Source organism: Lactuca sativa, chromosome 8 (genome assembly GCF_002870075.4).
Source record: "Lactuca sativa cultivar Salinas chromosome 8, Lsat_Salinas_v11, whole genome shotgun sequence".
NCBI classification, from domain to species: Eukaryota; Viridiplantae; Streptophyta; class Magnoliopsida; order Asterales; family Asteraceae; genus Lactuca; species Lactuca sativa.
Window position 1 is genome coordinate 102,502,676 of NC_056630.2, and position 11,193 is coordinate 102,513,868.

The window sequence follows — 11,193 nt, forward strand, 5'->3', positions numbered from 1 at the left end:
GCCATTGTCACTCCTAACATTACGAATAAGTTTCCTTAATTGAATTTCTACCTGTTTTATGAAGAGCTTAAGCTTTGGAGTAGCTTTAGATTTCTGCTTCAAGAAGAATACCCATGTTAATCGAGAGAAATCGTCCACTATAACCAGAATGTACTTGTTTCCACCAATGCTTTCAATGGAAGAGGGACCACACAGATCAATATGTAACAACTCCAATGATTCTATCACCTTTTTGTTGATAATAGAAGGATGACTTTGCCTACTTTGCTTTCCCATTTCACAGGCTGCACAAAGATGTTCTTTGTCAAATTTGAGAACTGGAAGACTTCGAACATGATCACCTAAAACCAGCTTGTTAATACCTTGAAATTCAGATGATAGAGTCTTCGATGCCCTAACCAACTTTCATCTGAGTGAGCATTTGTGAGTAAGCAAACTGATGGTTTACCTCGAATTGGGTTGAGGTTCAAAGGATACATTTCCCCTTTTCGCTTCGATTTCAGCAGAATGTTATTTGATTTCTTCTCGACAATTTCTGAGCCTTCATCATCAAGCGATACCTTCAATCCAGTGCCAACTACCAGCTGTGATACACTGATAAGGTTGTGTTGGAGCCCTTCAACATAAGCCACCTTTCTTATAGAGAAATCGCCATTAGTGATCATTCCATAGCCTTTGATAGTACCAAATGAGTTGTTGCCGTACTTCACAATACCACCATCCTTGAGAGACCGAAACTCCCTCAGTTCTTCCTTCCTTCCTGTCATGTGACGTGAGCAGCCACTGTCAATATACCATTCTTCGTCAAACTGGTCGTCACTGATTACCTGCAAAATATTAAGCAGATTTAGGAACCCAAAGTTTCTTGGGTCCTTGTGAGCCTTTTACACGACAGGGAATAGTAAGAGAGATATCAACCAAATAAGTACGTTTAACTAAAGTTGTTTCACATTTCTTTTTATAGTGAAAACTTTAATTTTGGTTGGTTTAGGTTCATTGGACGTAGGTTTTGAGATTTTTACGTCATCATTCTTTCATGTCTCTTTTGGACTTCTGTCATCTTCTGGATAGAGCTTTCCTTTTCCTTTTAAATCTTTTGAGGAGTCAGAATTAGAATTAGAAAAGTTGGATTTAGAAGTGACATTGAGTCTTCTGTTCGTATGATTGAACTTGTATGGTTGCGGACCGAAACCGCTCTTTTGCTTGTTATTGGATTGAGGACCGAAACCGTTCTTTCGGTTGGTATTAGGTTGAGGACCGAAACCGCTATTTCGGTTGCTATTGGGTGGAGAACTGAAACTGCTCTTTCGGTTGATGTTGTTCTGAGGACCGAAACTCTCCTTTCGGTTCCTTTCAGGTGTGGGACCGAAACTACCCTTTCGGTTGATGTTGTTCTGAGGACCGAAACTCTCCTTTCGGTTCCTTTTAGGTGTGGGACTGAAACTACCCTTTCGGTTCCTTGATTCCTCTTAAGACTTGTGCTTCCTTTCGATCCTTACATAGTGAGGATTTTGCGATCTCCAACACCGTTTTCTTTCTAAGAGATTTTTCTTGTATCTCAGATTTCGTTGGTGTTTTTGATCAGCCACTTGTTTTGGATTTCTGTGGATGTTAGCCTTTTTCTTTGAAGCAGGAGCATGGTTGTCGCTCTTTGTTGAGGATGTTTCACTGGTGGTTTGTGCAGGTTCGTCCAATGATGTTTTGGTTCCACTTGTGCTTGGCACATCATATCTTGCAGGCTCATTTAGTGGTTCCGGCACATATCTACCTTTCACTCTCCATGAGGTCTTCTGAGATAGGCCTTTCGTCTCATCAGCGTTGTCTATTGGTGCTGACCAAAAGAATTGGTCACATCCGGCTGCATTGTCTTCTTCCACCATAACTGTCAATTTTGTGGTTTATTGTGGAGTGACACCTGGAACCGTGTAGACTTGATTTGGAGTGGTTTGTAGCTTTTGATACACAACAACTTTTGCTTTGAGAGTTTTGGTCTTGTCTGTTGACAAGCGAGCGAACTCAACTGAATTTTCAGAAATCAAATTTTTACGTGTTTCAGGTTCACTCTTGACAAATTCTGAACAGTCCACCAAATCTTCTACAGAGATTTCACTCAGATCATCATCCTCATTAAGTTCAGATGCATTTTCAACATCAATTTTATTTCTGAACTTAATTTGGCATTCAATGAGTCAAATTTATGTACAGTTTCGGCTCTTAACTTCAATTTATCATTCTCATCTAACAGATTTTTTGAGTATGTCCTTGTGGTCTTTGTAGTTTATGTAGGATTCAATTTTGTCAAGACCAATTTTATATGCAGGAGAGACCTCGTCAGAAGATACAACGCTATCACAATTTTAGGCTTCAGCATCGATTTCATCCTCCTTTAACTCAAGAAAGGGTAAAATCATGCGATGTATCTTCTTTCCTATTTCACAATCAAGATGCAACTGAGTGATATTAAAATAACGTCTTTTAGGAATCAAACAAAACACATTTCGTTGTTTTAAAAGTTTGAGATTGTCTCTTTGCAAATAAATCGAATCATCCTTAGACCTAATCAACTCTTTCTCCTTCTGCTCAATCCACATCCTCCTTTCCTCACACTTTGACGATATCTTGCTAATTTGATCAGTTAGGTTAGAATTTATGACACGTGTTTAGGTAAGACTGCTACTTATGCTTGAAAATTTAGATTTTAAGTTATTTAATTCCTTTTCATAGTTAGTAACAGGTGTATTTAGAGAAGCAAGAATATTTTATACCTTCTTGATCAACTCATCATATTCGTTGATTTGTGCACTAACAGGTTTAGCAGCAAAACACCTGTCCTCTCGCTCCTTCTCGCCTTTTATCCCACCATCGGTTGTATATCCTCTCATTTGAGACACACCTTCGGTCACCATTAAACACCTTCCTGCAACAAGTTCTTCTTTCACCAGCATCGCTTTCCCATGAGTGGGTTTTCTGACTTCTTCATCCTCTGAATCTGTGGACCATACTTCCACACCACAAAATTCATCACGATTGTCTATATCTTGTACAATCAAAGCATTCATAGTAATATTATTAGCAGTGGACTTTCTTTTCTTGATTTCCTCCAGTCGTCTCAGGAGGCTCACTTCCTCATCATCATCATATATCTTTTCTGCTTTCTTTTTCAACATACAGTCTTTTGCAAAATGGTTCTTGCCTCCACAGTAATGGCAATCAAATCCTGAGTCTCTACTAACTTTCACTTCTTTCTTTGACTCTTCAGACTTCGACCCCATCTTTGGTTCCTCCTTAACCTTTTCAGCGCTGTCACTTCCCTACCAATTTCGGTTCTTGTTGGCTGGGAATTTCCTGTTAATGAGTTTTCTAGGATTGGATACAATCATGGTATATTCTTCACCAGTTAGATCGTAATCGGTAAGATCCAATTCCTTTTCTTCTTCAACAGAGCTTTTTCCTTTAGAGATAAGGGATAAAGAACCCAAATTGCAAACCACACTCGTTTCCTTAAACAGTGCACTTTCATGGGATTTCAAAATTTCCACCAGTTTCGCCAGAGAATACGATTTGAACTGTTCATGTGCTTTAACAGTGGATACAACAACCATCCATTCGGGTCTTAGACCGTTCATGAAAGTAACCTTTTGTTCAATAACCTTCCTTTCAATCCCATGCTTTATCATCTTACTTAAGAGATGATTAAAGCGATCAAAAGCCTGAACCAGTTTCTCTTCGGGCTTCTGCTTGAAATCACCAAATTCAAAAAGCAAAAGAGTTTGAATTGAATGTTCTAGATCTTCATCAGTGGAATACAATTCTTTTAATCTGTCCCATATCTCTTTAGCAGTAGCACAAGAACTCACCAAACAGAACGTATCTGACTGCAAAGCAAACCTAATCATCCTCAAGGCCTTGATGTTGCATTGAAACTTTTCCTTCTCATCTTGAGGAATGTCCTTTACATCATTCACAAGCTTATTGTACTCCTTCTGAGTTTTAACAATCTTTGAGGTGCTTGAGTGAGCGAATGGGCCAACAGTGATAGCTTCCCAGATTAGGTACCCATTATCTTTCGATCCAATCACATAATCTTCAAAGTGATGCGTCCAAACTTCATAATCTTGAGTATACAAGATCAGAATCCTTGTCGTAGAAGCAATGCTGTTGGAGATGTTGATTGGATTGGTTTGAGAATCATCCATTGAAATCGCAATGATGTTTGATCGATTACCTGTTTAAGATCAGACTTGTAATAAATCGTTAGAGTTAGATCGACGATTAATGAGATACGTCAATATGGAATGACGGCTCAATTAATATCAATCAATGCGGAATAAAACCCTAATAGCTTCTTCGACAAAAGAGATGTGTATGAATTACACAGTCTCTTGCTCTGATACCAATTGTTGTGAATAAAACTTAGATCGATTAGTTCTTTCATAGGTAATATATAAATATCAAACAAAAACAAACACAATAATGTAATGAACACAGAATGGAATCAATGTTGTGCTTATGATTCAAATATAGTCACGCCTCAGCAGAGCTCGATGAAGAACTTCCACTATAGAGGTGAGCTAGGGTTTACAAAACTCTATGAGAAAAATAATAAAAGCGTTAACTACAAAGAGTGCATGCATGCAACTTAAATACTAAACCCTAGTACAAAACATGCACGGTTGGATAGGCCCAAACCGGCAACCAAAACTGGGCTAAGGATAGAGCCCATGACGCAACATAATAATTCCAACACTTAATTTATTAGTTTTAATATATTGTTGGATGCAAACCATTATCATTTTAAAGCTACAACTTTTGAACAATTTGTATAAAATATTTAAGTTTTAAATTTTAATATAACATTATAGGACCAACTAATTTTAGTTTAACTTAAACAACCCAAATAACATTTTGTAAATGGTTAAAAGTGATAAATTGTAGTGTCTTTCTAATAATAATTATAATTTGGTTAATAAGGTTAAATAAATATCAAACCTAAAGTGTAGTCATCAATAAACTAAATTTCAATATTAAAATAATATCTTAATTTCTACTTACAAAGTTATGTCTTTAACTTTTAACATATTATACTTAATTTAATAGGTTTAATATGTTGTTGTATGTAACCATTATCAATTTAAAGCTTTAACTTTTGAACAGTTTGAACAAAATACTTAAATTGTTAATTTAAATATAACATTACAGTGTAAACTTAAATATAAATTTCAGTTCTACTAAAAAAACCCAATGAATATTTTGTGAATAGTTAAAAGTGATAAATTGTAGTTCAAAATGCAAAAACTAAATTATAATATCAATTTAACTAAAATATTTCCAAAAGATATTTGTATAATCGATAAAAGTTTTCAAATAAGTAGCTTAAAATAACTTACAATAACAATAGTTAAAAATAACTTTATATAAATGATTATATTGTTACCTTTAAAATCAAAAAACAATGTCTGATGTTTTAAATAACTATAATGATAGAAATTAAACGTTAAGAAAATAAATTTTAAAATTAATTAATAATAAAAAACTATAAATAACATTAAGACATATATTATATTTAATTTTATTCATGAGTAACTCGCGGGTAGAAGTCATTCAAACCGTTGAGATTATACGGTTATAATAGATGTATATATTATCATATAATTCAAAATAATCAATATATTATATCAATTTAGTATACGAATTATTATATCAAATTTGACAACAACGTTATTGTTATATTAAAAAAAACATATATTTGTAAATATTTCAACTATATAGGTGTTTCTGCGCAACGCACGGGCATTCGCCTAGTTAGTAAATGTGGTGTGAGGTTTAAAATCCATATTCTAATAAAAGCATAGCTTTAATCTCCATTTGCCAAGTGTCACTTTAATACAACACCCTCATTAATATTATGCCATTGGTCACGTACATATATTAGACAACTCACTTCAAAATTTCAAATTTACATTTTCTAATTATATGTTAAATTTGAAGTTATAATAACTTTAAAAATTTGATATATCTTTTAATTAATAGTTAACAATTTATTTAAAATGATTTATTTAAAATAACTGATTAATAATTATAAATTTTTATTATGAAAGTTTAATTAATTTTCTAACCGTGGTTTTCATTGGTTATAAACTAGTAAGATGATAAAAACCGGAGTGCTTACGATTTTGAAATATGCAGAAGATCATGGTTGTACCCAAGATCCGGGGAAAAAGCAATAGTGCTCGAAGAGCTATTAAGTTAAAGTGTAGTATTTTTTATATGTAAATGAGTGTAGTTGGGACATGGTGTCGAAGTGTTTTAATAAGTAAATTTTTGCAATAGGTTTTAAGATACTCAAAAATATACCAAGATACCAAAAGATATCTTAGTAATTTTAATAAAGCAAACATATTAACAATTAAGTGAACATAAAAGCAACTTATTATCGACTAAACAATAACAAGTAAATGAAAGAAAACAATAAATTATAAGGAAAATGCTTAATCCTTTGGATCTTCAGCATAAAACCTCGAGAGGTGATGAAATCACATGCCATAGAACTCATATTAAATCGAAATAAAGTTGCAAGTGCTAGTTGGGCTTAGTATTGAAGTGAATATGCTCAAGTTTAGAGAGAAGCAAAGAATAAGTAATAGTGGAAGTGTTGTGTGTGCATCGATCGTCTAGTCTTTATGTACATAACAATAATAACTACAATTCCTACATTCTTGGGATCTTCCGTGATCTTAGATTGAGCCAGATTTTACGAGAGTCTTCAACGTTCATGAGGCATTGACCACATGTGGTTTGACTTGGTCTATTCCTTTTTCGTATAGCCTTAAGTTCCTGCATACGATTTTACAAGAAACACAACGACAGTCCAAGATACTGATTAAATTCAAGATCTTGGGCTTTCCCATGATGTTAGTATAAGTTCAAGATATAAAAGTAGTAAGTTAAAATTTCTACCCACAACATTTACCCCCGAAAATATTTAATCTAGGATTCAGGAAGATTGAAGATTTCTAAGCGTGAACTTTCCCATCAGATTATGATGTGACATGGCTCAATTTTCAAGATTAATCCTATCCATCTGTTTTCATAGGAAATTTAAAATTTTAAAGGCATGGATTTTCGGAACAAACCCTCATATAAGTGTGAGTTGTTACTCCCATTTAGTCGGGGTCATAGGAATTTTTTTCTTTTGCGTTTTCCCTTTGTTTCATTATGGGGAAGAAGCTTATTCGATCTCAGTCTAGGTCTAATGCTCCTGTTATGGAAGATTTAATTGGTATGGGAATGTTTCCCCGAGATGAAAGTGAGATTAGTACTTTCTGTAATGCTGACATTGAGCTACTTTACTCATTAGGTAAGTTTCCTTTAGGCACTATTTTAAGGGTTCTTGAATCACTATTGAGATCAGATTACCTTTCCCCTATGTGGACCTATTTTTATGAATTTACCTTTTCAATTGTATTGTTATTTCCCTTTCCACCATTGATCTCTGAGTTCTCTGAAATCACTAGATTTGCTTATTCTCAAGTTATATCGGTTATAAGCGTATCCTATTTTGGATTCACCATCTCAATGAGTTTGAAGCTACAAATGTTTGGTTATCCGAGATTGTGAGTGTTTATAACATTTAGACTTTAAGGTATTGTCACATTGTTCTTAAGATAAAAAATTTAACGAGTTATTTGGTTTTGAAAATTTCCCCAACAAACCATGATTGGAACAAGCGATATTTCTTTGTCAACATTTCTTTTCTTCGCCAGGATCTTTCTCCGTCTAAAGATTGGGTGATAGAGGGTAAGATCTAGGTTGTTTGTTTTTCCTTATTTCTTTTCAGATCTTTAATTTTTTGATTTGTCCTGGACAATTCCTAAATTTGAAGAGCTCTACCCTGCTTGTGAAGATACATAGAAGACAATCTAACATTTTTTTAGAGCTTTCTGAAGTAATTAAGTTTTAAGGTCCTGGTCGATTGTGTCACACCCCGAAACCGATAACGGCGGAATACGTTCCGGGGTGGAGGACGTCATGTACAGTATCATAACAATTGCATAATAGTACAAACAAGAGGCAACAACCATTTCATTTACATAGTAAATTTAGTTACAAGCGTAAAGTTTCAATAGACACCAAAAATAATTCAAAATTTAGAGATGGGTCTTGTATGCTCCATCTTCTCCAAAATGCTGCACCAGTACCTGTCTATCTTTGACCTGAGGATACAAGTTATTTTGAAAACGAGTATCAGCATAAAGCTGGTGAGTTCATAAGAATTTAGTGACTTTGTTGTATAAAAGTGTTTCCAACTTATCGAATAAAAACTAAAAATTTATGTTTATAAGTAGTAGAAATCCCTAGAAAATCCTATATTTTCGAGAAAAGTACTTTGTAAGTTAACTCCTTTGAGTTGTGTGTAGGTATTTTCATTGAAAACCTTCAGTCGTAAAAGTACAGTAACAATTCTTGTGTGAGTAACATAGATGAGGAGAAGTTATGCCTATTATCAGTAGTAGTGGTGCAAACTTCCATTAGTAATAGTTATTTACTTACTTCGGGATGTTAGCTTAGAATTAAGTCTTAGTGTATTATGTTGGATAAAGGGGGTAACCCCTCAGGTGACCAGACTGATGTAGTAATAGAGAACCCGATGACCTTCCCGGTCATGCGTAGTGTAGTGATGTAGTGCCACTCCTGAGTCTAGTCGGCTCAAACTGTAGCTAGCAGTCGGGATGTAATAGTGTCTTTCCCGTATAGATCTATACGTGTAGTGATGCCTTCCATCCGGAAAGCCCTGGTCACATAGTGTAAGCGTGGTAGAGTGTCTTATAGAGATATAGTGTGTTATACCCTGGATTCGTGTATTCTTCGGTATTATAGTATAGTAATCTTTTGTATAGTTCTTAGAGTGTTATCTTATACGTGTATTAACTTGTCGTAATAGCCGTTATTGTGAGTATAGCAGTAGTAGAGGTAACAAGTAGTAGTCGTAGCTATACCTATTATAGCTAACTAGAGTGTATGATTTCCGGCCTTTGAATAACAAAGGTATTGTATGGTATGAAGACTTTCGTATCTGACACTAATATATGATATATAACTAAGAAATCAACGACAGTCGGACGGATAACAGATACCCTAGGACCATATCAAACAAGAACAGGAAATAAGGCGAGCTATCGGTCCTAAGTCCTTCAAGTCTTACTTATATAAATATATTAGTGTAGATATATTTTTAAAAAGAAAAGTAATTTAAACACAGTTTTAAAAGTAGTTTAATAACAAATAAATCTTAAAATGCATTTGATAATCAACTAACACAGTTTTATTGGAAAGCAGTTAAAAGTGTACAAAATCCCTTTTTGATGATAATTCGTGAATCATATATGATTTAATAATAAAAACTTGTATAATTTATACTTGTATCCCCCCCTAAAACACGTAAAAACATTTCAAAAGGTTCATTGAGGGGTATGAACTCACCTGAAAAGAGTAGTTCAGGTGGAAGTGTCGGGTGAGCGTTTGGTGTCAAGTAGAGACTTGTACACCCTTTATGATCCTAGTGACATATGAAGACATATGTTTACAATTAATTAGTGATTTAAACTCAAATTAAACACATAGCCATCCTAATGTGAGTAAAGGTCTTGCGGTTGAATGTTAGGAGACTAATGGGTTGAAAGGAAGGAGTGTATGATCTCACCTTGGAGTTTACTCTCCTAAAACTCACTTTAAGTGAGTTTACGGTTGGGAGACCACATCCCCCATGAGTTTATGGCCGTAAACTCATGGGAGGAGTGTTTTTGAATGCTTTCAAGTCTCTTGTGGTTTTAGAAATGGTTCTAAGGAAATATACAAGGCTATAGGGGTGTTTAAGGGTCCAAGAGTATACTCCCTTGGAGTTTACGGTCCAAAGACCACTCCTTGGGAGTTTACAGCCGTAAACCTTATGGTTTATGGTAGTAAACTCTCGTAAACCCCCATTCCTTGATTTCTAGACCCTTGGTTCAATCCTAACAATTTCTAGTGAAAGTACAAGGCTCTTTAGGGGGCTTAAACCCTGATTTGACATGATTTAGGGGAGTTTACGGTCTAAGCATATGCTTGGGCTGTAAACTCTATTTTATCCCTCAAATGTTGGTGTTTAAATGTTCCAAGTCCGAAATAGCAAGTCCTTTAGTCATATCTTAAGCTTAAATGAGTTTTGAAAGTGTTGTGGGCTTGATTTGCATATTTAGAGGGTTTTTACGGCCTAAGCATGTGCTTGGGCCGTAAACTCTCTTCCAAGCCCCCAAATTTGATGATTCAAGTCTCAAACACTTCTAGGTTTAACCCCAAAATAGTTTTGAAGTCTAAAGGGAGGAGTTTTGGGCATTTTGGCACCATTTTAGGTGTTTACGGCCTAAGGAGGTTCTTAGGCCGTGAACTCCTTTTTGTTGGCCATTTTGAGTGATTTTCGGACTTTAGCAACAAGAAATGATGTTTGGAACAAGTTAGGGTAGAAGGTCTTACGTTTTGGAGGCGGAAACTTGCGATTTTGAGGCGAAAACGAGCTTGAGAGAGAGAGTAGAGAGAGAGAGGGAGTAGGGTAGAGTGGTAAAAGAGTTCCATGATGTGTTCACCCTCCTTTATATAAGGCTTGGATGTTGCACCCGGTATACGTGTGCCCGATACTAAAGCTTAACGAGGTTTAAACTTTTTACTCGGGTTAAATGGTGGTAATAGAATAACTTTTTCCAATTAAATGGAAGAGTAAATTACGAGTTTTTATTTATTTTGTTATGACAATAACCACAAAAATATAAATAAATAAATAAACACTTATTTATTTGACGACCCTAAATTAACGGAACTTTTATAAAATGACATAATCCGTTAGTGGAAACGGGTTAATATAAGGACATAAAATTTGGGTTGTCAAAGATTGTATCCCAAAAGCGAATTTGGCCAGTGCTTTGGTGGCCAAGGATCCGAAACCAATTGCCATTTACATATGCCAGTTAAATATAAACTAGGTAGTCATTTTTTTGGGATACTAATTAAGTTATCCTATTCGATCAGGTGCTCCATTTGGTTCTTCTTTCAATGTTGACAATTTTCTATCTTTAGTGTCTGTTATCAAAACTGAGAAGCCTTCTACTTCGGGCATGAGAACGTTGGATATTAAGCATAAATTCCAGAGCCCATGAAAAGAAA